Genomic DNA, 27,563 nt, shown 5'->3' with positions numbered 1-27,563 from the left:
TGGCCTGTGGGCATAATGGCTGTTAGTGCTAATAAAGCGAGCAGGAACTGGAGCTGCCCCCTGCCCAAGGAGAGTGGCTGTGGTGGTACAGATAAACCCCCTTTGCCCTCCACATCCATGTAGCCACATGCAAACCTGTTGGAAGCAGTCCCTGAGTCCCTCCTGAGGCGTGCTTTTCCAACAGGGTGGGAGAGCGCTGGCAGCCCTGTGCAAGGCTGTGTCCTGGGCTGAGCTGAGGGTTGGACTTGGGGAGGGCTGAGCTCCTCCTCCTGTGCCCTGGTTCACTACTTTGATTTTCTGCTCTAGATGCTGCCGGTCCGTCTGTGTTAGGCAAGTTACCTGAAGTGGGATATGATAAAAGAGTCTCTCTTCCAGCTTCATTTCTAGCCATCATCCCTTTGTTCCCTCTCTGACAGGAGGGTGGTAAGAGAGCCTCCTTATGCATGGAGCAGAGAGGGACCACCAGAAGAGGAGGCTCTGGGAAAGTGGAAGGTGGTAAAAGGCATTTGGCTATTTGCAGAAATTTGGCTTTGCAGTGTCAGGCCAATGTTATATGCATGCCATAGAGGTGGTATTCCCAGTCTTACAGAGCTTTATAATTTTGTCTGTGCTTATTATAGCTACAGAAACGCATTAACTTTAACATGTTGGCTAAAAGCTTGTGTCCTATGTTTTCCTCCTGCCAGCCTGGATCTTGACTTTAGGTTGCAGATTAGAAAGGACAGCTGAGGCTGCGGGTTCCACAGGGCAGTCTGTACACGGTCAGAAGTCCCAGAGATTTACTGGGCTGTCAATGATGTGCCTCTCTGAGCACACACTGTGTTTCCTAACCTCAGCAATCTCAGAGGTTTTATTTCAGTGAAAGATGGTGTATATAAATGATACTTGATTGAGAAGTACATATGCAGGGCTTACGAAACACCATGTGTGCCTGCACGCGCATGCATTAAAATAACAGGGCAAAGGCAATTGCGATGCTGTATTTACCTTCTGGCTCAGACTGATATACCTGCCTTAAGGGACTGCTGGCTCTGGTCTCTTGAATTCGTTCCTAGAAAAAATATCAGTGTGAAGTATCGTGTTTGTGCTCTCCTATGGCAAGCATCGGCAAGTGGTGTGTTCAAACTGAAATCAAGTGTTTCATCCATTTTGGCTATTTTGGGTGCACTGACATATATCTGTTTGTGGGTGCACAATGGTACAAATGCAGAAAAAGATGGAAAGAAAGGAATGGAAGGTGTAGTTACCCCAGGTCAGGGTCAACATGACGCTACAAGTGCTCTGTACATATGTGTTTGAAACCTACACACACAAACACATAAAAGAAAACATTCAAGATGTGGCATCAGGTTCTTCTACAGGGCAGCCACAATTACATAAAGAAATTAATAAGATTTTCTTTATGCTGTGGCACTGGCAGCCAGGTCCTCCTCCCTGACTGTGCTGGGGAGAAGAGCATGTTCAGTGAGAAGAGATGTGTGTTGACAGCCAGCACGACAGATACAGGTGCAGCACTGCACTGTGCCAGCCAACTGTCGAGAGCTACCATCACAAGTGGTCAAAGGCAAACCCAGCTACTAGATTTCGAGCAAAACTCAGGGACAATGGTTGGGAAAATACACCTGAATGCTCCAGATATGTTCTTTCCCAGTGCTGTCTGAGGCTTGCTCACATGGAGAGATGTGGATCTGGTTTTGCATGGGGCAAAGCTGTTATGTTACCAAACAGGAGGCATTCTGCAGAGGAGGGAGAGCAGTGCCCACGCTCCTCCATGGCTGCCATCTCTCTCCTGTGATTCAAGAAAAACCGAGAGCAAGCCCTAGAAGTTTTCTCCTTTTCCATGGTGACACAACAGAACAAAATAGGATTTCCTTCAAAGCAGTATCAGGACAGGCTTAGCTGCATTCTTGCAAGGGTGAATTCAGAGGCCGCAGAGTGGAATTTCCAAGTGCATTTCCCTTCCTACACCTTTCTCTTTCATCTTCATGAATCTGTGCCAATTTTTATAGAACCTCTTTTTCTGGGAGGGAATGGGGACAGAAGTTGATGAGCTATTCAGAGCTGAAAGCAGATATTCATGCTGCCAGAGGTAAGGCGGTATAAAAATGTGTCAGTGTAGCAGATGGCAGCACTCCTCTCTTCATGCCTCTCACGAAGCATCAAGGTGTGCGTGCTTCTCAGAGGGGCTGTGCTTCTCAGAGGCCGGCTATGAGCTGCGTGTTGAAATGGTTGCCATGGCACTGACTGAGTCTAAGTTAGAAAGCATGATTATCCAGAGTTGGCCTAAATAGCTGAAGGGAAAAGGAAAAGAAAAAAAAAACAAACCAAAAAGGCCAAGGACTTTCTGTTACTAATACAGACCCATTGGTTTTAGGCTGTTCCTAAAAAGGGAGCAGTGAGAAGGGAGAGGAGCTGGCAAGTGTGTCCTGCACCAGTCCCTGGTGGGCTACGACCAGCCGTGAGCAACAGCACAGAGCTCCTTTCTTAGGGGTTTGCTCCTTTGCTCCCTTATATCATGCCAGCGCATTGGCAAACACCAGCAAAGGGCTGCTGATACCACCAGTCCCAGTGGTTTGGGGAAGCCATGCTTCTCTGGAGTGGGAGGCAAGGCTTCAGTGACACAGAGTGAGCACTCACAGCGCTTTCCTGGCTAGCAGGTGGCACAGTCACATTAGGAAGTGTGGAGTTGGTGCACAGATAGGTTGGAAGGCCAAAGGGATGCACTGAGTTGCTAGCCTGGGTAGAGTGCTAACCCATGGGCTCCCTGTCCCTAGTGCCATATGCCTCTTCTAGCTCAGCTACCTCTGTCGGCTCAAAGAATGCCTCTGAAAGGCTTCCTGTCTTCATTTGGAGCCTGAGAGCTGGAGAATCGGAGCTCTTTATGATAATTCATTGCCATGGTTAATCACACTCACTTGTTAAGAAAAAAATAATTGCACCTAATATCTAATTTAAATGTGTATGGCATTAGCTTTCAGCCTCTGGCACATGCTGTGTTCTTCTTTTGCTATATTAAAAAAAAGAAAAACACCACGTCTTGAGATCCTGTGGGTTTTTGCTGTAAAGGTTTCTTCAGCACTAGAGTCACTTTTGAGCTTGTTTTTGAAGAACTGAATAATTTTTTCTCTCTAAGGATTTTCTTCTAGTTTTTCTTGGGGAAAAAGTGGAAGATTGACAGACTGAGGTGAAGATTTCTCAGTACCAATTCTGGATGGAAAAACATCCTCTCTGGGAGCTGCAGAGTGCCGCATCAGGGGTCCAGATGCCCGGTGTAAAATCAACAGAAGAGATTTATGCAAGCTGAGAGCATACAGGTAGTGTCTGCAGGAGCATAGCCTGTTAGCCTGCTTGTCTTCCCTCATAGCTTTCTGAAATAGGGAAGTTTAATTTACAATAGCCTGGGGTTGATTCTGCTTTTTAGAAGGTTGTGTGAGATTAGATATGAATCTACTCAGGCCAATCCATTACATTTGATCACTTAGGAAGGATATGCCTCTCCCCTCCTCTCCTTTTAAAAGTTCTTCCTTTAAAAGGAGGGCAGACCAGCAGTACTGTAGTTAATGGGTGCTTGTTTTGGCTGGCAGAGTTGGGGTGAGAGAGATCATATGGCCTACACTTTATGGTGAAGAAAAGAGAAACTCACAAGACACCTATTTGCCCTACATTTGCTGTTTGCTGTTATTTACAGGAGTCACTTCCAATTCTTGCACCTTCTAAATCCTTGTCATCCAGGTTTGAGAGCTGGGAATATCTTCCTTGGCACCAAGTCAACAATGGATCTTTTGGCACCAGCAGCCATTCATATTTTACATCAGTGTTTCTCTCTGTTCCTTTCAAACAATAATCATAAATATCAGCTTTCATTCCTAGAGCGCCTTTCATCCCAGGGGCTCCCAGAGCACTTTCCAAGCTTAACGAGCTTATTGTAGAGCTCTCCTTTATACAGGATAAAAGTTGCTTCCCATGGAGGTCTGACCTGGGGAAGAAAACCCCCAATTTATAATGTCTTCAATACCCTGGGGAGTGTTTGCAGCTGTTATTTACTGTACGCATTCCCTTACCAAAAATATTGCTTCTTACTCCTTCATCCCCCCCTTCTCCTCCAGCTGAATCCAGCAGCTCTCCATTACCTGGGGGTGGAGGAGGGTGAGGAGCAAAAAATACTTGTCCTCTTTGATCTGAGGAAGTTCTTTTATTTGCAGGAATCTTGTTGTTGCTCTCGACAGTTTCTTCTGGCAACTCTGTTTCCATCTATTTTCTCATCACTGGGGAAATGCCCATGGGCAAGGTTGAATGTCCTTCTGGAGTTTTAGCCAGAGAAGTGACCTTGCATGGTTGGGCTATGCTAAGGAGCACATGAGAAACTGTAATCCTCTTCAGCATAAACTCAATTGGCCTAATTTAAGTCATATTCCCCTGCATGCAAAGCAAAGTCACTTGCTTTACCTTATAGCCAGTGACCTTCCAAATGGTCCTTTATTTATGGAAGCAATAGGGTCAGAAGAGATGATTGTTGCTGGTAACTTTTAGAACTAAGGAATTTGTTTCCTAGTCAATCATATTATTAATTTTAGGGCAACTTACATCTGACTAGCATCAATTTGTTTTCATTGGTTTCAGGAGGACTCAGCGTTGCGGGCCCTGTCCATTTCATGACGCACAGAGCTTCCTTCTCTGCTGCTCTGCAGGCAAGTGATCTCTCCTCTACTTGGCTGACAGGGGCCCAGGTGAATTCTGGAATATTCCAACCTGGAAAGGACTTTGAGTCCAAGCCCTGGCTCCACACAGGACCATCCAAAATCAAACTCTGTGTCTGAGAGCATTGTCAAAATAGTTAATGAACTCCAAAGGACTGGGGCCATGATCACTGCTGTGGAGAGCCTGTTCCAGTGCCTGACCACGCACTGGTGAAGAACCTCTTCTTAATATTCTTCTTGAACTTCACATGGTTGATGATTATCCAGCCCTTTAATTTGCTGAAATTTCTCTGCAAGACCTCTCTGCAATCAGGGGAGTCTACAGCAGTGCATTCCAGACTTCAAGATGCATATGGACGATGCTTTCAGAAAAATGGTTTGCATTTTGGGTAGTCCTATGTAGAGCCAAGAGTTGGACTCCATGATCCTTATGGGGTTGTTCCAACTCAGGATATTGTATGATTCCGTGATTCTGTTCTAATTTAGTATCATCTGCAAGCCTACTTAATATGGATTCGAGTTCTGTGTCCAGACCATTTATAAAAGCACTGAAGAGAACTGACTAAAATGGAGCCCAGTGGAACCCTATTAATGACTGGCCACCAGCTTGATGTAACCCCATTTGCTGTAACACTTTGAGCCCGACCCATGAGCCAAATGTACACCTGTTGCATTATGTCTAGCTGGATGCTGGACATTTTGTCAAGAGGGATACGGTGAAAAAGAGTATTAAAATCATTGTTGAAATCTAAAAGATTACATCAGCTGGCTTCCCTTGATCAACAAGGTGGGTCACCTTGGCATAAAAGGAAATTAAGTTTGTTAAAGAGGACTTTCTCCTCAGGAACCTGAGTTGGTTATGATCAACAGCTGCATTGCCTTTCAAGTGTTTTTCACTAAATTCCAGAATAATCTTCTGCATAATTTTACCAGGCACTGAAGAGAGACTGACAGGCTTGTAATTACCAGCATCTTCTTGCTTACCCTTCTTGAAAACTGGGACAACATTTGCCAGCTTCCAGTCAGCTGGGACTCATGTGGCACGTGAATCTCTGTTGCTTCTCCAAGGACACACCAAGAGCCTATGATAGAAAGAGGAACAAAAGCTCTCTCTCTGGTTCAGTGCTTCAACTGCACAAATGTAATTTATCAAGATGGTATTTAGATAGCCTTAGATAAAAGATACATCAAAGCATACTTTTGGCTGCTGCTCTCAGAAGTAGCAGTAAATCTCCCAAGGGAATGCAAGTAGTCAGATATGATCCAAGTTATCAAAATGCTCCATCTCTTCACTACCCCTCCTCCTCTCACTTTGGTTGAGTTGACAGGGAAGCCCTCTCTTGGGATTGGTGCATCATCTATTACCATCAGTAGATTTTAATTCAGAAATTTGTGTTCATTCTTTTCCAGCAAAATGCTATTTCAACACTAATTCTGAAGAACTTTAATTTTGTAAAGGATCCAAGAAGAATAATGTACCAACCATTATGTTTATTTTGGCCACTGTGTCTAAGTGATATTAGCATTTCTGAGAGGATTCTTTCATCAGTGAATAAAGCTTTGTACCTGTGAGTAAGATCTTGCTCAGAAGGTCCTGAGTGCTTCCTTTCCTCTATCAACAAAGCTTACAAATATCAAGAGATGGTTTTGCAAGGGAAGGTAGTGCACATCCATTATTCAAGATAAGAAAAAAGCTACTGGAAAAATTCCGTGCCTATTGCCAAAGGTGCAATGAAAGCAGCACTAAATTTAAAGAAAAACTCTTTATTTTTTTTCATGTGCCATATTAGTTTGTTTAATTAATTAGAGACCTGAATATATATGTATTCAAAGTGGCTCCCCTATTTTCTTTTGGTTTTGATTTTTAAGCTAAAATCCTACAATACAACTTCAAGCACAGTGATTAGTTCTCACTGTCACAGAAAGACAAGCAGACCTGCACTAGCAGTAACAACGACTGCTGAAAATATTTTGCTCTTTCCAGACCATGACCTCTTCTGTGGATGTCAGCAGAATAAGCATACTTTTATAAAGTACCCTCAGATCTTGCCTTCCCTCCTGCTGTTTTGTCACACTTCTTGCAATTTGCCTTAAATTACTTGCTTTCACACCATGGTGCATGGTGCTGTTTATTTAAAAAAAGCAGTTTGTTTGCTCTGCACAGACCCACCTGGGATGCAACAAGCATTGGAAGTGGATGGATTTTCCTGCCCTGCGAGCAACTAGCTTTTTTCCCATCAGTTTGCTACAGGTCTCTCAGTGATGGAGGAAACACCCATTTCTGACAGGAGGCTTTGACAATTGCCACTGTCCAAATTCACATTTGAAAAAAGATGACATATGTCTGGCATCCAGTTTGCTTACAAGTGCCCCTTTCATATGGAAGATGATAGGACTAGAGGGAACAGCCTCAAGTTGCATCGCTGGAGGTTCAGGTTGGATATTAGGAAAAATTTCTTCTCCAAAAGAAAGGTGAGGTGCTGGAATGGGCTGCCCAGGGAGGTAATGGAGTCACCATCCCTGCACGTGTTCAAGAATGTGTCAATGTGGTACTAAGGAACATGGTTTGGTTGGGAAATACTGGTTGGACTAGATGACCTTGGTGGTCTTTTCCAACCGTGGTAATTCTGTTATTCTATAATACTTTGTGAGCAGCGAGTCTCAGCCATCATTTATATGGCAGAGGAAGAAAGAAAGTATGAATGCAATGAGGGACCTAGGACCATAGAATCATAGAATTATTAAAGTTGGAAAAGACCTCTAAGGTTATCTAGTCCAACCATCGACCTACTGCCAATATTGCCCTCTAAACCAGGTCCCTAAACTCACCCTACATTTACAGCTCACTCTTCTATGGGAAGTCCTCTCAGAGGGCTGTAAATGTGAGGTGTCTCTCGAAGAGTTCTCTGCTGGAGCTTCTTACCACCCCCATACACTGCTGGGAGGAGGTTTGGTTGATGCTAAAGGAAAACTCTGTGGGCTATCTTAAAATGAGTGAGTGGCTGCTGAAGGGCTAGTAGTGTACACCAGGGATGTCACTGTGAGCAGCCAAAGAGGAGGCAGCATCTGCTCTGCCACAGATAAACACTTCCCTACACCTAACCAGGGTGATTTCCCTTCAAGCTGAGGTGTGAGGCCAGCTGTCTCTCACATTATTGCTTCCACAGTTGAGATAAGGGTATTAGGGGCACTGCCACCTAGGCAGGCAATCTTTAACTGCAGCTGCAAGTTGCCTGTTCTAATGACAACAAGCCTGGGTGGTGAGGAAGAGAAGACAGGTAGCAGCATTGATACTGCATAATGTAATGTGATAGCAGATATAAATGTGACTCATTCTAGCCAGAGGCTTTAGAATAGGAAGTTGGATAAAAGATATAGAAGCAATGGGATTTTTTTTTCCTTTTCAGCGAAGGTCACCGCCAGGAATAGCATGGGAAATAATTAATGGAGGAAGAAATATTCTCCTTCAGATGAGAAGTATTGTCTTGTTCTGCAGTTCTGTTCCCATACAGGGGGTCTGGTAACAAAGCCCAGCATGCAGGGCTTTCTCCCTGGTGCTGCTGATGGCACCGCCTGCTCCGTGCTCATCCTGCAGAGATGTGGGAGGCTGTGACTGATACGCTGTGCCGGCAGCACCTCCAAGTGTAGACCACAATGTGACCTGAATGCTGTGCAGGAGCGTGGTGCTGCACTTTAATTCCCTCACCTTGGAGTGGAAATGGACTTGCTCTCAGAGCTCCCATGCGACAGAGGAAAAACCTATTACAGGAAAGCTACAAAGAGCAGAGGTAAGCTCTTACCCACATTTTCCACTGGTGTTACTCGCTTTGGAGAGTCAGCTCATTTCGGCCAGGTTCCCAGACTGCTTTTTGGTGTTCATCCAAAATAAGACTGCTTTGAGCTTTCCTACCCCCAAATGGCCTAACTGAAGTCAAGGAATGACCTCAGATGCACGGATGCTCCTCCACCTAGTTCTACAATGGGGTGGGGCTAGGACACAACCCCAGACTGGCAATCCTTCACTCTCTCAAAAGGAGTCACTTGAGGACACTGGATCTCAGTCTGGATCTGACTTTCACAGCTGTCCCTTTTCTGTGAAGTGATAAAATCCTGTTGCAGAAAGCTTTAAGTCAATTCAGAACTGTGGCCATGCATAAATGCTGGGACTCTGGATGGTAGTGCTTATAATGCAATTCAGTATGGAATATTTGGGAAACAAAGATCAATCCCATCCTGGCAATCTATCACTTACATGTTTTAATATTGACGTGAAGCTTGGCCCTTTCACTCTACTTGCTTTCTCACTTTCTGAGGCGTGTATTGCTCTTCTGGCCACCTTTACATGGTCATGAGATTTGAGGTCACACACTTACCTGAGGATTTCACAGCTGTTGCTCCTTGAAATGACTGCAAGGGATGACTCAGCTGGATGGGGTGACTTGCTGCTCTCACATTTATTTTCTTAGCATCTATAGAGAGAGTGCTCTATAGATCTCCATAGTCTTGTTAAATATCATAACTCTTGCTGAACATGGGGTTTCTGGGCTATTTTACCATAGCTTTTATTCCCATTTTGGTAAAAAAAAAAAAAAAAAAAAAAAAAGCCTTTTAATTCAAGCTGTTCCTCCCCTCCCCTGCCGTCCCAGCTTTAACATATTTGCAGTTAGACTCTATCTGTGTTAGAAGTTGGTGTGGTGCAGTGGAAGCAGTAAATCCCTGATTAGATTAACTTACCATTACCTTATTTTGAGGTACGTTTGGGGCCTCTCATTACAAAAAAGGCATTGAGGCCCTGGAGTGTGTCCAGAGAAGGGCAACAAACCTGTGATGGGTCTGGAGCACAAGTCTTAAGGGGAGTGGTTGAGGGAACTGGTATCATTCAGTCTGAAGAAGAGGAGGCTCAGGGAACCTCATCGCTCTCTACAACTACATGATGGGAAATTGTAGCGAAACAGAGGTTGGCCTCTTCTCCCAGGTAAAAGCAATAGAACCAGAGTGAATGGCCTCAAGTCATATCAGAGGAGGTTCAGGTTGGATATTAGGATACATTCTCCGGAACAGCAGTGAGGTATTGGCTGCGCAGGGAGGTGGTGGAGTCACCATCCCTGGAGATGTTCAAAAAACATGGAGATGTGGCACTGAGGGACATAGTTAGTGGGCATGGTGGGGGTGGGTTAGAGGTTGGACTTGATGGTCTTAGTGGTCTTTTCCAACCTTAATGATCCTACGATTCTATGAGGTCCCATATGGTGCAGACGTGAACAGATCAGTTATTTGGGTAATAAAGCAGCTGTTTGTCTAGGCTGAGCAGTTCTCTTAGTCTTTCTTGAATATTGCTGATCAACCCAATTCAACCCACTGGCCCTTCCCCAGCCTTCTCCTTTTCCATACCCTTACTGTGCATATACATAAATAAACAATATGTGCTATGTGTTATGTATGTGTGTGTGTGTGTGTGTGTGTAGGCAGCTGTGCCTGCTGCAGGGATTTCCTCCCAAACAATACCTGTTGTGCTAGCCATTGCAGTTCTATTGGTTCCCATGCTCTGAGCAGTTTGAGTTTCCTGCTGGCTCAGCAGCAAGACTTTCAGAGCTTTTTATACTTAATCTTCTCTGGGAGCCAAACAGAGGAGTGCAGTTTGCCTATGAATAGAGAGCTGACTGGGCAGGAGGCAGGAAGCTTGCTTACCAAACCATGTGAACCTCTCAAGGGGAGTAAGGGGCACAAGGCTGCTGGCTGGGCTCGGGGAGGCACTGCTGCAGCCCTTGCCTTGCACACCCGCCATCAGCATGTGGGGCTGTGATGATCCTGCTCCAAAGGAGGGGAAATGGGTGTGAGATGGGAAGGGACAGAATGGAAAGAGAATGGTAGGAGCAATGCAGAGAGGGGTTAGAGAGTAGAAAAGAGTAAGGAGGCTTGATTTGTTTGTTTGTTTGTTTTTGCATGAAACCATGTACATGGCCTCCTTGCATAGAGCATATCCACTGCACCTGTGCTGCTCTTTCTGCTCCTGGCTCAACAGAAGTTCTGTTTAAATTGCATGTGTCTGATGACTGTGGCGTCTCTATTTTCAAGGCCCATTGTTTCTTGTTTTAAGACCAATTGTTTCTTTGCCTCCAGCCCCTGGGAACCCCAACAGCTTACTGCTGAGTTGACATGTTCTGCTCTGAGTATCTGTCCTCAGCTGAATCTGTTTGGGAAGCTTCAGCAAAAATATTTGTGCTTGCTTATAAGAAAGAGATGAGAGGAACAATCTTTTTTCTTCATATTCAAACGTTCTAAAATTGATCAGTTGAGAAATTCCAGCACTTTCAGCCTTTGGAGCAGAGACCTGAGATTTGGCAAATATCTGGAATTTGCCTTTGATTGTTCTTCACAGGGAAAAAAAAGGTTGAGCTAAGAAACCTTAGGAAAAAAAAACAACAGCCTCAGATCCTAGGCACTCAAGAGAAACTTCTGAGAGGCAGAGGCTGGATTCTCTGAAGGCACCTGCTCAGTGGAGACTTGTTCAGGTCTGGCAGCTGAATCACTGACGAGAGGCTGGGAGAAGTGCTGCAGCCTCATGCTGCAGGTGTGGAGCGGCAGCTCTTTGAATTTGTTTTTCCACACTGACAGGGATGCTGCAGTGCTGGAGCAGAGGGTGGAGATGCTCTCAGAATACCATGCTTCCAGCTGAGAAGAGATGCAACAGCCCTGGGGGTTTCTGCCATGTGGGAGTTCTCTGTTGTCAGCAAATATTTGGGGAACCCACTGACAAGGGCTGCAACTCGTTCCTGCCTGCTCCCTCAGCAGAGACTGATGGTTTGTCAGCATTCAGTTCATCTGCTTTTCAAGCACTGTGGAATTAACATGGGAAAACAAGAGCCAGTGCTGCTAGTGAGTCCCATGGCTGCTGGGACGCATCATGGCATTCCTGCAGCTTTATTTCAGTTTGCTGCCTGTAAATTGAGGAAATAACACAAACCCAAAGCAGGTTGAAAGTATGGGAAGTCTGTGGGATCAGGCACTCAGTAGTTAGGAAATACTTGATTTAAAATTGCCCTTGCCATCTGAGCACAGCTCCCGTTTGCATAGCCATTGTGATAGAGCTGCTTTTAGCTGCAGGATCGAATGCCGAAAATAGTGCCTCCTATTTTGTTTTGCTGGCCCACAGTGTCAGAAGAAGATGTTAGTGCTATGGCAGTATGGGTTGAACTTGGCCACAGGTGGGAAAGCTTCCGACAGCCACAAAGGCAGATTCCGGTTGCCTGGCTAAGTGTCAGTGCCGGTCTCTGAAGACTGAGGCACTTAATCTCTCTATTTGAACAGAACAAGCTAACATATATCTTGCTAATCTTATTCTGGGAGACAGTTGAATTATTTTAGCTTAAAATTACCAAAAGAGCCTGCCTGAGGCACACTTCCAGCACAGAGTTTCTCAGCATGAGCAGTTGAGCTTTGGCAGAGCTCTAAGTAAGGGAAAGCAGTCATTAATGGAGGCGTTATGCAACTCTCACTGCAGGCAGTGCTCAGGTGGCAGAATGGCAAACTTAGGCTCTGTGGATGGATCCAGAAGGAAGGAGTACGTGTGCTCATAGCATCCTGCCTCTGTGCCTTTGGGTAGCTGATTGGTACTGGCAAGCCACGGTAAAGCATGAAGAGAAATGTGGGATTTCTCTTTCCTTTGCATCTGTGGGCAAAGTAAAGGGAAGAATTTGAAACATGTGCCTTAAGCTATTGCTGGGATCTTCTTCCAGAAGACCAGCCCCTGAATAGTGGCCCTTCTTGAAGGAGGACCTCTTCCACCCACCGCTGATCCCTGGTAAGCCCCTCTCATGGACGGAGCCCACTTCTGCTCCTAAGGGCACCCAGATGCTCGCTACATGACAGGGACGCTCCCCTTCAAGGTGACAACATCAAATGATTTTATCACCCTCTACGGGATTTATTTACTCAACCTGTAATATTTAGTTATTTAGTTATTTATTATTTATAATAAATATTATAAATCATAACAAATATTATAATGTTAATATTTAGTTATTTAATTACTTAGTGATTCTGTTGTTATTCTTTGCTGAATGCTGCCCAGTTTGCCAATGTCTTCTTTGGCATGCAAGTGCCTTCAGTTGTTTTCTCTGTTCAGAGATTTCTCCAAATATGTTTCATTGCATTGCCCGTGTTCCAGGTGGGAGCTTTTTGGACGCTGTTTTCCTTCTCAATCCCCCATCTCAGAAGGATCATTTATGAGTCTAAAATCATAACAAGAATATACAGCTCAGTCATTTTTCCCTTCATCATTACTAAATCCAAAAGAACCCTTTTGTAAAAAGAAATGCTCTGTAGGTTCATATTCCATCATCCTGGGAAACAATTCCTTCCCACATACAGCTGCACTGAACACAGCGGTGAGTTGCACACAGCGGGCTGACAGGAGGACCTGGCCTCCCAGGCAGGGAAAGACAGAGGCACGGGGTCTCGAGGCAGCTCCTGTTGTGTTGCCCTAAGCAGGGGACTGGGAGCTGCTTCGAAACTGCAGGAAATATCTGATCCACCCAGTTTTCCTGTGGCTGCCATGCTGAGTTTTCTCTTTCTGAGATCTGAACCCTTTAAAGCTTTGTTTGCAGAGGTGAATGAAAATGAGCTAAAGCCTATGGAGAGACCTGGAAGCCATTTGGTGCAGAACAATCATAGAAATCTGACAATGAATGCGAGCTTCTTTTTAACTGAAAATAACATGTACATTTAAAGAGCAGAACGTGCATGTACGTTCACAATGGCTGCTATCAGCAGCTCTGGCACTTTCTCTGAGCATTAAGTCCTGGTCCTGGAGATTGTTGCTGCCCCTCAGGCTTCTGTCCATCTCTGTGCAGTTCCCTGCAGTATTTAAGCCCCATTAAGTGCATGCATTTTCTTTGGCTATTCAACTCCAGCCACTTTTGGGAAGAAATTGGTCAGAATCCTTGAACCTAAAATAGTCGAATGTCTGTCCTTCCACTGAAAAGGATCTAATTCATCTGACAAGCGGTGCAAAATGCAATAGGTAATTTAGTTCACGCATTCTCCAAGAAACCTGTTGTTTGAAAACCAGGCAAGTGGTTTGCACAGAAGCAGATAAGGTACTTTATGGAAGCCCAGCTTGTTGCACTGCATGTCAATATGTTTGCTTTCATAATGTGTGTGACTTTTATTATCAGGCTCTTGGTTTCTACCACTCTCTTTAGAAATATGCCACCATGAGCTGCTGCATGGGGAGTGTGGCCTTTCAGACACTCCTGAAAGTACCTGTCATGCTCCCAGAGAAATGTCTTTGTTCCAGGCTTGTTCTGAGCATGAGAATCAAAAATCAAACTGGAGATGGTAAAAATCAAACTGTTTCCAGCACAAGGAAACAGCCAAAGTTATTTTAATGAATATCTTTCCATACCTGCCAATCCACCCTCCCCTGCAGGAAAAACAACTCTCGAACGAATAGAGCATATGGCAAGGAAGATAGAGTGCCCATGCCAAGTTTGTCTTTGCCTAAGCAGAACTGGCTGTAAGATGCTGAATCTGCAGATCTTCCCTTGGAACATGCTCTTAAGGAGAAAAAGGAAGCACTTTCCCGTTGCTGCTTTAGTCTGGCTCCTGTGGTCTCTCTGTTCAAGTCCTCAATGTGCCGGATATTGCTGTGGCTGTAACTCCTGGACTCAGCTTGTTGCCCACCAGTATCTGTGTCACTGGGAGTATGGGAGCACTGCTGTATTGTTGCTGCCTAGAAGTGAGGTGTTCAGCCCAAGTCCCTTTGCCATGACTTGCTCTCCAGTCAGGAGGCAGCCACCTACCTCCACAGATTATTCACCTGATCCTAAAATAGGTGTGAGAGATGCCTTTCTCTCTCCATCAGAAAACTCTGGATGCTTGCTCAGACTGTGGCCAGCCCTCACGGCTTGGTCTGTCTGTGCACAGCATGGCCAGCTCAGCCCTATCAGAGGTAGCTTATGGGAGATGCATTGGTGGAGCACCCTGGAGCAGTGTGGGTACATAGGACCTCACCGCTCCTGCTCTGAAGGATGTAATGTGTCAGAGGAACTGTAGTTTTGGTGCTCCACAGCAGTATATATCTCTAGAGTTACAGCTGAGGTTTGAGTGGCTAAATTTAGAAGTTAGGCAACCAAGACCTTAACTGGACCTATCTCTGCTGGGACTGAAGCTATGAAAAAGTTTGTGTTGTTATTTTTTCTTTAGACAGTCTCAGACCTGAGGGGAGAGGCCACTGCTCCACCTGGATGCATGCCATGGAGGGACATCATGGGCCAGGAAAGGGTTCTTCTCTCTCAGGACCTCCTCCAGCACTTTGGCCTGGAGATGAAGTACCCACAAGTCAGGAAGGCCTCCTGCTGTGGACAGTGAGGTCTCTGTTTCCAGAAGGTAAAGGATACCCTGCAGGGTAACAAAATTAATGGCCTAGGGAGTTCCTTTGTTTAAATGAATGCTGGGAGAGGCAGCGGAGGAGGCTTGGTGTTTCACATGGTTAATGTTCCCTGTCCTCTTCCTAGTCCTCTCATGGCAACCTGTGTACTTTGCAATGCAAAGACACATGAATCTCTGCTCTACAGAAATGTAAATGTTTTGATAAAACCATTCTTAACAAGTTTGATTCGTTTAATCAGCTTGATTAACTGCAGAGCTTTATGCTCTTTAATCAGGAAGGATTCACTATAAATTATCATTTCTTGCAGTTCTGTGAAGAACACTGTGGTGCACAGGATCCTGCTCCCTACCAGCATGGGAGGTTTCCATCTGGAGCACCCAGACTTGTCCCCATAGCCCCACTGCAGGTTCCTTGAGAGACTCTCTTCTTTCTTGCCTCTGCATCTCCCCAGTGATCAACCTCATCTTGCAGTGTAAGTTCAGCTTGCCTCTTCTTCCAGCAAAGCCCACAATAAAGGAAGCACAAGTATGCTTCACAGTTCTCACCTTGAGCCTCACAACTCAAACTGGGTTTTCAAGGGCTCGCTGAAAAAAATTCCCAGGCTTACCAGCAGCAAGAGTAAAAAAAAAAAAGTGTCGATCAGAAAATCTCAACTCAGGTCCACATCACAAATGTTTTTTTCTCTCTCTCATTTAGGGTGGCAGAGTGACAGGCTGTAAAGTAAGTCCAGCTGGAAAGAAGATCATTTTGTTGTCTTCTGTCCAACCTCATTTTTCAGCACTGAATGTCCAGTGGTGCACCCGTCTGAAACCTCCAAATACCTGGAGATTCCACACAGCAGTGATATTTTTTAAAAATAGACCACCTATTGTCCGTGCTACATTTCTCTGCACCTTTTAGTCAATATCCCAGATGAAAGAAACAAGCAGAAGATTGAAAACAACTGAAGTCTCCACTCAAATTTAGATTCTGCAGAGAGCTCCTTCATGCAGCTGGAGCTTTTATGAAGTCTCCACACCAGTGGGTTTGCTCTTCACACGGTATGTACTCATCTCTCATTGCACTGCAATGAGTGCTGCAGAGCCACTCCTCAGCAGGTCCCTGGGGGTTGTGATCAGAATGCATTGGCTGAGCAGCATGGTTCTGTGGCTCTCTTCAGTCCCAGGCCTTTATTCCTGCTTGACTCTCAAGTGGAATTGCCCATGAGATAACTGCATATTTCATACGAAAGGAGTAGTTTTTGTCCTTTCTCCACATTTCCATGGCCAAGCCTCACTTACTATCTGTAAAATTTTGCGCCCTCAGAACCTAAGCACTCATTTCTGAGAAAGGATTCCTGTTGTCCAGTTTCCACTGGAACACTTCTCTCAGTTGGCTGGCCAACTTCTCACACCTTGGCTTAATGGAGGTGGATCTCAAACCCTCTACTGCAAAAACAAAGAATGAAAAAATGCCCTTAATTTAGCATCCAAGCAGCTCCCCATGGGCAGGATCCAGGACCTAGGGCAGACAAAGTCAGGGAGAGGTGAACTTGGAAATGGCATGTGAGATCCATCACTGGTGGTGCAGGAAAGCTAGCAGGATGCTTGTCTGGCTCTGCAGCCAGAGTCCTGCACGCATTGCCTCCACAGGTGGGTGGTGCACGAGGAGACATTCTGCTTAGAGGAAGCCTGGTCTTTCCTCACCTTTGACATTTCTACGCAGTGAAAAAAGCTCTTGGCTGTTTTCCGGAAGCTAGGATTCAATGTTGTTTTTTTTTTTCTTCTTTTTCCACACAGACTAAACATTCATGTCATATCCTGTACAAGCAGTTGTTTCAATAGCTGCCCTGACAATGAAGGCACTTGGGCTTAAGTGGCGAATTCTCTGTGACCAGAACTGCTCTTAATGAACGATTACACCTTTGTAAGGCCAAAATGGTTGTTATTCAGCTTTGGCTTTTGACAGAAGCACTGAAAATGTTTCTGGATTTATGTGAAATGTTGTGCAATTTCTATAATACCAAGGTGGTATTAATGTGAAAAGGACACAATCTGTCCTTTTCACATTAATAGACTAAACAGCAAAACAGGAGTGGGAGGATTAAAGCCTCAGTGGTTTCATACTCTCTGAATCCATTGGAGTTTTACAGCTCTAGCAAGGGGAATATTCAAAAGCAGAAGAAATCATAGAATCATAGAATGGCTAGGGTTGAAAGGGACCTCAAAGATCATCCAGTCTCTATCCCTTGTCACCAGCAGGGTTGCCAACCACTGCTGCAAGCATCAGATCAGGTTGCCCAGGGCACTATTTATCATGGATGTATAAGATGGATATATAATTTTGGATGTATAAGAATATGTGTAAGAAAATGTCTAAGAATATACTAAATCTGAAACCATATATATATGAACTCAAATTGGCTTTTCTTTTAATTTCTTTCTCTTTGAAGATGTTGCTCAAATTTGGAAGGCTCTGGCAGGGGCAGGCAGGACTCTGGAGAAATAAGTGACCCTTCACTGAGGTGGAGAGGTTCAGTGCTGTCCTTCAAAATGGCTTCAGCCCGTGCTGCAGCAATGCTGCATGTGCTTGGGTTGGAGGAGGCTGCAGCTCACTGCAGTCAGAGGAAACGGAGAAAACTCAATCCCGGCTCAAGATGCAGCACAGTTCAGGCTGCTTTGAAATAGAAATTCTTACAGTTGGTTGCTGGATCCAGGGAGGACGCAGTAAGATGTCACTGATTACCTCCTGGAGAAGCCACAGATGACTGATGACTGTTAAATCACTTTTTCATAGTGAAAAGCACACGGCGGTGGGATCTGCACCGGAGGCTGTTGCATCACACGTCGTGGTTTCAGCAGAGCTTTGCAGAAAAAAAAATGAAAGTAAACTGTGTTATTTTGAGCCTGAGCAGTGAGTGAGTTCTCAGTATCTAAATGAGAGCTTTTAGAGTCAGCTCCAGGTGTTGCAGGAAGTGGTGGAGGTGACTCAGTAAATGTCACACTTCCCTCCAAGTCAGTTGTGCTGTCCAAAAATAACACTCCTTGGGCATCTGGCTGCTCGGCATGGCCCTGCTGTTTTCGTGGCACTCAAAACATTCCTGCTCGGCACTTTCCTGGTTTTGCACCACCTTCCCTGTCACAAGTGTTTGCTTTTATCTTCCTGTCTCTGTTCTTCCCCATAAAGCCAGAGACATGGCTAGTTGAGTTTTGCACATCTCTGAAAACAAACATTAATCCCTTTCATCCTCATTCCATAGCTTTGATGCATTTTCTTAAATATTTATGCCCCTTGCCTGACCACCGTTTCCTCTCCTGCTTCAGCTCAACACATTTCTCACTGCAGCTGCCCTGTTGAAGCATTGCTGAGGGCACTGACCACACACAGGCTTAAGCAGGCAGACAGCAGTACAATGGAAAAGAGAAACCTTTTGTATCTGGCGGTGTGGGCTGTCCCAAGACAGCACCAGATGGAAAGAGGAGAGGAGCCAGGAATACAGAAAAACCCCAAAGACTGTGTTAGGTTAGAAGAGAAAGTGTGAGCATGTCATCCCAAATGCTCCCTCCCTCCCAACTTAGGAAACATGAATGGGCCCACAGCTGGAGAACTGCATAAGTCAGAGCATCAGATTTTGGTGCATTGGTCAGCTACAGGCTGAAAGTGCCAGATCAGTGGAGGCATTGGGATCTTTGCTGTTCTTTATGGACAAGTCCCATAAATTTCTGCAACTGCTGCTTGGTTTGGATTTTGTAAATTGACACTTTTGTTTTCATCTGGGCCTTACTTGAGAACGATTCTTATGACAGTTGTCTAACCACTGGGTTACCTGCTCCTATGCCTGCAGTAATGCTTCAGACTAGGTACTGCTGGCTTCTTAAAACTAACCCTTATGCTCTCTTACCCACAGGCATCTCAACCCTACAGATGTTATCTCACAGAAGTGGGTTGAGTGCTGGTCTTGGAGAGGGATGCCCAAGCTATGTCATACCTGCTATTAGAGATATGGCCATACCTCACATGCTGGTGGTGAAACCACTCTGGAGTCCTGTAACAGAAATGCTAAGTCATAGCCTGAATCAGTGATTGAGCACCTGGTGGGAAGGCAGGACCAACCCAGGGGAGCTCAGGTGCATGCAATACATCTGAGTACCCAGAAGGAGTGGAGCCAGGATCCACCTCTTCCCAGACCTCATTTAAAGGTTGGCAGGGGGGGGAAATGGTATTTTTCTGGGGGTCCCTGCATTCCTGAGGTCTTCAAAGGGTAAGTAGATTCTTTCCTATGTTACTGTGTCTACAGCTGCTGCATTTGAGCATATTCTCGCTTGGTGCAGGTTAGGGCTTCACTACTATGCTTCCATTGCTATGCTTTCCACTGTGTTATAACATCACAAGCCCCTTGCTGTAGTATGACCATCACCTCTTGCTTTTACAATGACAAAGTTTCCTATCTTTCTATCAGCAGTTCTTGGCTGGAGCTACCTGGACTGCATGTCAGTCCACACAGCTGCTGTCTCCTCAAGGAGGATGGGCTGACTGAGAGATGAGGTTGGACCCTGCCCTCTGTGCTCTTACTTGTGCCTCCTGCACTGTGTGGTGGAGGGAAGTACATGGGTTGGCAGCAGTGGGGAGAGCAGCAGGCACTTATTCTGCAGGACATCAGGATGCCTGGAGCTTCTTGGGCTGCTTGTACTAATTATGGTGAACAGTAGTGCTGTGACTCTGTCCTGTACTTGCCCCTTCTCCTCTTCCGTTTGTGTGCCCAGGTCAGAGGGATAAGGTGGATGTGCTGCTGTTACCAGCTTGGTTCAGCTGGAGAATGCTCTACAGAGCAAACCTTCTTGTTGTTCCCACATATTCTGCTTTGGGTTACGTCATGGGGTGGTCTCAGAGTGCACAGGCTGGATGCATTGTGCAAGAAACCAAAATGGAAGGTGCTCTACAGGATCACACTGACTGTCTGCAGAGCCATGCTGCAGTTAGCCCAAAGAAAACCTGTAACTGTATGCTGATGATATGGATATCAGGCCGTCAGCCCCAGTGCTGTGTGCCAGACTCATGCCTACACCGGGCCTGCAGTCTCCGGCCACAGTGCTGCGGGTACCTCAGGGCTGAGAGCTGGTGGACAGGCACAGGGCATGATCCCAAGGCACAGCTGTTTCTCCTGGAGTTGGTACATCATGGGCAGTGGAGTTTTCATCTGTGGATCAGATGGGGGTCATCTTAAGCACTAAGTACAGAAAATGGAGGCTGTTCTCATTCTTGCTTGTCCTGAGGAGACTGTTTGTTGGTGTCTCCATTTTGTGTTGTCTTTCCTCACACAGATTTCCAAGGCCTCTGTTGTTCTGCAGTACAAGTTTCTACCTTTTCACTGACTTAAATGAAGGAGCCCTTTGGAGAATGATGTTGCCTGGATCTTAAATACTCTGAAGCATTTGATCATGAATTTTGGATGCGTTCAGGGCCAGATTTGCTGATTTACAAGGCTTATATTCCTGCTCTTCAAAATTTGGGAACGTGGGGGTTTTGGGAGGACTGTAGAGGGGCTTGATTCAGCTGGCAGTGACATCAAGGTGGCTGTACACAGCAGCATGCCTGCACAAGGCCTGGCCCTGCAGTCTCCAGCTGGGGTGGGCAGCCATGGCTGGTGATGATTCAGTGCTGCTGAGCTGGGCAGTGTGTTCCCTCAGGGATGTGCAAGGAGCATGGGGTGGGGGGGATGCAGCGGGCAATGGGCTGAGACTGCTATCCTGCAGAGCTGGTAGGACTATTGAGGCTGTGGCAGGGCCTAGAAGGCTTCTGTGGGGCATAAGAAGCACCAAAGCACTGCTGGCTGCATTCCTCTGGGTAAGCAAGCTGTGTGTTGGGCTGGTGGAGCAAAGCTTCATTCTGTCCCGTGGACCACTGTGGAATTTTCAAGGCAACGTGGATGGTGTGGAGATGCCTGAGTATGTGGGATGGCTCTGAGACCTCCCCAGCAGCTGTGTCTGCTGCACTCATGGCAGGTATAACACTGCTTTAGCAGAGCTTTGCATAATTTCTTGAAGGGAAGGATTTAGCAAGACAAGAAAAGAGGAAATGCAAATGTCTTCCTTTTATTTTTATTTTTTGGGTCGGGCAGCCATACGCTCACGGTGCCTCCATTCACTCCAGCAGCTGCATATGGTAGATGCAGTGACCGGAAGCTGCGGTCCAGCTGTGTGTGTGTAGATGATGCAAAGTCTGGAAAATAACAAACATGAGCTCTCCAAGCAGGGGCATGGCCGTTACTGCACGCGTGCTGTAATTCAGGAACTAACAGATGTCCCCAAGCTTCGTGCCTGGCCCAAAAGGGACATAAGAAGGGAACTGGTTCAGGGTTTATGCACAGCTGCGCGGATCAGATGACACTGTCAGCTGAATCTGCCCCTAGCCAGTCCTCATTTATCAGAGCAGGAACCCTGACCTTTATTTGGGCACAGAAATACCATCTTGGAAGGCTCTGCAAAGAGGGAGAGCAAGGGCCATAAGAATCCAAGGCATTTCTGTAAAGAAGAGTCTGGTTACAGACTGAGATATGCAGCCCTCCATAGCTGTATGCTCCTCACTGGAGTTTGCCAGAAGCAGTCCCAAAGGATGCTTTCCAGGGGCCAGGCTTGTGGAACATTTAACATTTCCACTTACGTTTATCCGGGGTGACAAGCACTGCTACACACGATGGTCTTGTTCCCAACTCTGCAAGGCGGGGGCTCAGACTTATGGTAATAAGAGGCTGTTTAGTGGCCAGCCCAAAATGAGTTGGCAGCTGCCATCAGGTCCTGTGTCATGAAACCACTGTACATTGGCAGCCTCAGTTCAACAGAACAAGCTGGGACATTTTTCTCAGTCTTATTTGGAACACAAAACCTGAGCTTGAGCTCTGCTTTCACATGGCATGGTGGCCGAAGATAGCTCTGCAGATCTGCATGGCCAGGACTTGACCATATTTCAAAACACGGCTGAAAAGGGGAAGTGGAGAACCCCTGTGGATTTCCTTTCCACCTCATCTTCCCGGGTTGGGCAAATGATGCCTGGGACCGTTATGGCTGCAGCTGAGATCTGAACATACATGGCCAGGGCACTGATGCCATGAGACAGGGCACTAGGTCTTCTCCCATTGGCCTCAGTGAGATAGTGGAGGAAAAATAGGCTGCAGCCTGGGTTGTACTGTAAGGTCTGACCATGGGAGAATGCTTTCTTTTAAGCAAAGGCGTTGCTTAGCATTTACCTATTCACAAATATTCTTCTTTCAAAGTCATGGAATCATTACAGTTGGAAAAACCCCTTAAGAGCATCTAGTCCAATCATCAACGCATCACCACCATGCCCACTAAACTGTGCCACAAATCCATAGGATAACTTTCTTTTGCTATTGTGTAAAGCAGCAGGGACTTTCCATTTGCAGAAAGAAGGGAGCATAGGTTGGTGGCTACAGCTCAGAAGTGCAGCTTGGAGATAAAGCATCCATTAACCTGCAGGCACTGCCTTGCAGAGTTCTAATTATGGGCAGCTCTTAATCCCTTGTGTTGTTTTTTTCCTAAAATGCACTGATACAGGCTGAGAACGAATCCTGAAAGACAAGGCACTCAAGGGGACATCAGCAGCCTCTCTGCAGAGCAGAGTGGTGTTGTGCAATGCTTATCTGAAGAAATCTGCAATTTGGAGTACAAGGAGTTTGTATCAAGGCCAGGTCTACGGCAGTAGCCCCATGGGAACTGTAGTTTCCCTCCCAAACATGACTTGATTCAAGACCTTGCTCTCAACCTTTGCAGCAATTTGTGTACCCTCAAATTTCAGTTTCATAGTTTTAGAAAGCAGCACAAAAAGCCCCTCAGAAGAGCAGGTAGAGTGCCGCCAAGCTGCATGGATGGTCGCAAGGAAATTGGTAGACTGGGAAATGGACGAGGAGAAGGTGCCAAGGTTAGAGACCATATAATTTATTCATCACAGGACTTGTTCTTCCACTTGCACACATTTCCTTCTGCATGGTGTCCTACTGTCTATCTCTGTGGGGTTGTGGGGAATGGCCACACATCTCGGTTTCCTCAGACGTCCTCTTTTCCCTCGCTTGTCCTGGAGATCCTGAAATGCAGTGGTGCCTGCACTGTTGTTTCGTTAATGCAGCTGGTTCTTAATGGCCCAACGATATTTACTTAGGTCCTGTGGCCCCACAGGGGAAAAAATGGCTCTTTTAGCACAAGAAGCCTGATGGAAAGGGTGGTTTATGAGAGGAACAAAGTTTTGGGAAGAGAGGAAAAGTCAAATGAGTGCAAACACCAAAGCTATTCCCTTGCTTGAAAGGAATACTAAGAAAACTTGCTCAGTGGGTCATGATGAGCTCATTCAGTCCGTTAGATTACTGGAAAAATCTTCCACTTTGAAAAGTATGCATGTGTCTGTGTTGAGTCAGAATCTGGCAGAGCCACTTTAGTACACATTTTTGTTGTGAAAAAGTCCCTTTTGTCTTTTGTGAACCTGAAAAACTTCTGGCCTGAGTAGGCTTTATGTTTCAAAGTTTTTTTTGCACAGAAAATGAAGGTGCTGCACTGTTGCATTTTGTAGGCAGTGTGGTATCTCTGGGCCTAAGGTGGGTCGGTTTTCTTACTTGCAATACTTTTCTCCAGTGTTGCGCATCCCTTTATTGCTGTCCAGGCAGCTTTTATGCAGTGTACAAACAGCGGTGCATGAAAACATTGCAGGCGCACTCCTGCACATGCTCACACGCAGTTCATGTTTCCAAAAGTTTGCTGTAAGCGTAACAATTTTTTTTCTGCTGAACTTCTTGGCATACTTTCAGTGCAAAGCTGGCAGCTTTCGTACAATGAATGCAGCCTGAAGTGTGGGGGCTCAGAGAAAATAAGGAGATCTGTGACACTGAGAAAACACAGTCACAGACACCACAGCCCTACGCTGGGATGAGCACAGTAGCTGCAGGGGAGGGGTCATGGTCAAATATGCTATTTCAAGCAAAATCTGAGAGGAGGATGTGTGCTTGGCCACAGGAAGAGCGTTGTCTTAGTCAGAGCAGTTAATCATGCAACATGAAGAGAAGTACGTATAGCAAGATTTCTGTTTCCAGCAGTTTTTCCTCCTCTGAAATGACTTGCATGTATTTTTGCCTTGCTATTTGCAGTATGGCAGCATCTGCGCCCGGCCTTAATGAAGAGCCGGCAGCTCCAGGCGGTGTGAGCCACGCTGCCGTCACCAAGCTAACCTCCCCATGCCTCTTGCAGGCAGACAGAGACAAGGAGAGAAAAAAAATGTCCGGTGACGTCAATGAAGACCACACTCTGCTGGATAATATTACTGTGTGCCTCAACCGCCCACTCCCTTTAATTTACTAGAAGCTAAGCAAGCTGTTTTGAAACCCATAGCTTCCAGCGTGTTTACGCTGCTCTCCCTCAACCAAAGGCTACTAATTGTCAGGAGCTTGAAAGCTACCTGATGCCTCGTTCAAAGCACTGAAGCAGAGGGGATTTCCATGAGTAATAATTTCAGTCTGTGCCTGCGCAGCACACTGTAGGCTAGAGTAAATTGATCCAGCTGCTTGCAAGGCTGGATGGAAAAGTGCCCAGGGGGGCCAGAGCACAGCACCAGATGGAGCTGGATGTCATCACGTGGGGCTCCCAGCTGCTGGGCATGCTCCAGCCTGGCTCCCAGCAGCAGCTCGGCAGGCTGGGCTGCACCGCTCGCAGCGTGTGGTTGGGTCGCCAGTGTGTGTTGCAACATCCTCTCTTGTGATGAAGAGGACGATTTTGGATTAGCCAGAACTGTTGTCGTCTTTTGCTCAGCTGCAATCTTCTCTGTGACAACGACTAAAAAAGCTTGCGAGAGGCCAGCTGCCTCCACAAATAACCAGAACTGGCAGGATTAACCTGTAACCCGGGGCGGTGTATACACACATCCCACCAGCCAGATGGCAGAGTTCAAAGATCCACTCACTTCCTGGCCGAGGTTGCACAAGTTAATTTTTATCCTTGTTAAAAAGAAGTAAGAAAATATAGCAATAAAATGTTTGCTGCTTGCTATCTCTGGTTTTAATCACCCTTGTTTTATTCCTTTGCATTTTGCTATTAAATAGGTTTGGGGGATGTTAGGAAAAGGCATTTTTTCTTTTTTGTGGAGATGTTTAAAATCCTGCTTGGTGTCTTTGTTATTTCACTGGGATATTTGTTGATCAATTCAATTTAGTCTTTTGGCAAGGAGTGCAAAATAAGAGGAACTAATTAAAATAGCAGGAATGCAATTCACTTTTTTTTTTTTTTTCTCTAAATGAGCAATTCAATTAGAAGCACAGCGAGAGCTGGCACCCTGGATCTGGAGGTTCCTATGTGGAGGCTCCCACAGGTCTGAGGCTGCTGCAGTCGGGGCCCTCTTGCCAGCGATGCGGGGAGAGCACCGCACTCACGCAGTACTGCAACACGTGGACATTGTGCCACCCATGTTTGCACACATGCTAGAGCAAAAGTCAGTGTATCTAACCATGAGGGCACTCTAGGTCCTTCCTTGGCCTTGAACATCTGACTTTCCTTACCTCAGTGGTAACTGTGACAAGAATGGCTGCAGAGTGTGATGTGCTGATAAGCACTGGTGTGCTCTGCTATCATGTGGATGTCATGATGTGTAAGCAAAGGTGAGCATCCCAGCCAGCAGATTGCAGGAGCGGGAGGGGAAGAGTAAAGTTCACGGGCTGTTTTCGTGAAGGTTTGTTCTTGCTGGCTGAGCCATTATTGAGCATGGCTGAAGAGCTGCTGGCAGTGCAGCCACAAGCCTGCAGGTACCCTTCAGGAGAGCAGCACTGGGAGTTCCAGGCACGGAGTTCATGATTAATTTTGCAGGCATTTATTGTGCAATATGTAATGGCCACCAGCCAGCTCAGAAGTTAAGCCAGAAAATGACTGTCAAATGAAACAGTTACGTTTGGCAGATCTCTCTGAAGCTGCTGTGCAAAACAGGCATCTTGAAGCTGGGTTTTCCAGATCTTCTGCACAGCTTGTTCTTGTATCATGGTCCTCTTCATTTCACCCTTTCCAGGAGATGAATTGATTTTCACTTGCACGCTGTGTAAGTTTTAGGTCAGGATTTTTCCTATGGGCAGCCCTCTCTGTGCCCTGCAATCAGCAGCAGCTCTCTCCTGGTGATTCGTCCTTTAGTGGTGTTGCAAGGAGCTCACCATGCTGTCTGAAAATAAACCTGCGTTTTCTCTGAGTGGCCTGTTGGGCCCAGGTGAGGGTGAGGAGCCCTGCCCCTGGAAATGTGGTGCAGTGGGCACCTTCCCGTGGTGTGCCCAAAGATGAGGCCGGCCAGCAAGCTGTGCTTAGAGGCGGTCTGGCATAAACGCCCCGGTGATAAAGCTTAATGTGTAACCAAGGGCTTTTTCTTCTCTGTCAGCACTTGGCAAGAAGACACTGTAAATAAGGATCCCTGTGAGTAAATAGATACGTGTGGAGAGGGGAAGGGAGCTCTAGAGTAAGCAGTTTTGAAATCCATGCAAGGGTTGCTTCAAGTGATAAGGTCGTTTGAGTAACCTGCAAACCATACGGATGCCCGGTTTCAAAAACAGGAAAGCATCTTATTTGAAAGCCTTCTGAGGCAACACAAAGGCTTAGAAAAGAAACTGACTTTGTGGTTAAGTGATTGTACTTCCTTATTGATATAATGATTGAGCTGGTGCAAGGCCTGACGGGATGGCGGTGCTGCTGACCGCAAGCCGAGCAGTTGTGATGACAAAGAGCTGCAACCGGCTGCGGGGCTTTTTGCAGGGATGAGAAATATCAAAGTTTCCCTTTTCATTTCCTCTTGTGCTAGTCTGAAGAGCTTTTTGTGTGTGTGTATGTGTGTGTGTGTGTGTGCGTGCGCGCGTTTTGTTTTGTTTTTCTTCTCCTTCTCTTTTTCAGAAAGAGCAAGAAACAAGTAACTAACCTATGTGGGCTGCCACCCTCCTCACGCTGCATGGGTAAAGCATGCCTTTGTGAGGGAATTAGCCCTGTCACACAGAATTTGCTGATGCTGTAGCATTTCCCTGCAGGTAAAACCAAGCCACATGCTTTCTGTCCGGTCTTTGTTTTGGAGTAAGAAAATGAGTTAGTTTCCATGGGATACAGATGGGCACATGTGAGGGGGATGTGCACGTGTGTGGCAGAGCGCAGCGTGATCCCTGCTGACAGCTGGATTTACCTAGCAAACAGCATCCTGTCTTACCCTAAATGACGCAGCTAAAACAGGTCCAGAACAGTGAGTTATTGGTGATTAGATGTGGGGATGTGCAGAGCTGAGATTCAGGCTTTGCCTTCCACAGGGTACATGGTTTCAAGCAAAGGTTGTGCTCCTTTGCCTTCGGTTTGTGTTTGTCCACTCCCTGAGCACAGGGCGGGTACCTGCATGTGTCCCGTTCCCACTGTGCTAGAGGGCATGTTTCTACCTCGCCATCGCCTCTCCTCAGCACCTGGGGCATAGCCTTTGCTTCTTCCTCACGGATG

At 46.1% G+C, this 27,563-nt stretch overlaps 1 protein-coding gene across 6 annotated transcripts in view; it reads left to right on the top strand.

The window, feature by feature from the left end:
• Positions 1-25,125, top strand: part of TOMM20 (translocase of outer mitochondrial membrane 20) — a 53,408-nt gene extending 28,283 nt beyond the window's left edge. Inside the window, exons 6-13 of one of the 6 annotated variants that reach the window (XM_042862278.1) lie at positions 417-492; positions 3,134-3,314; positions 4,621-8,485; positions 14,904-15,086; positions 15,398-15,562; positions 15,787-16,995; positions 19,529-19,614; positions 24,218-25,125. The gene's annotated coding sequence lies outside the window, so the exon portion shown is untranslated. Of the gene's footprint in view, positions 1-416; positions 493-3,133; positions 3,315-4,620; positions 8,486-14,903; positions 15,087-15,397; positions 15,563-15,786; positions 16,996-19,528 lie in introns of all 6 variants that reach the window. The other 5 variants (XM_042862280.1, XM_042862279.1, XM_042862277.1 and 2 more) reach the window with 5 other exon arrangements.
• The last annotated feature ends 2,438 nt before the right edge of the window (positions 25,126-27,563 follow it).

This window comes from Lagopus leucura, unplaced genomic scaffold (genome assembly GCF_019238085.1).
Source record: "Lagopus leucura isolate 7727_CA_CO unplaced genomic scaffold, USGS_WTPT01 Super-Scaffold_73, whole genome shotgun sequence".
Lineage (NCBI taxonomy): Eukaryota > Metazoa > Chordata > Aves > Galliformes > Phasianidae > Lagopus > Lagopus leucura.
Note: the sequence above shows the minus strand (reverse complement) of the source record. Positions and strands in the feature narration are given on the sequence as shown.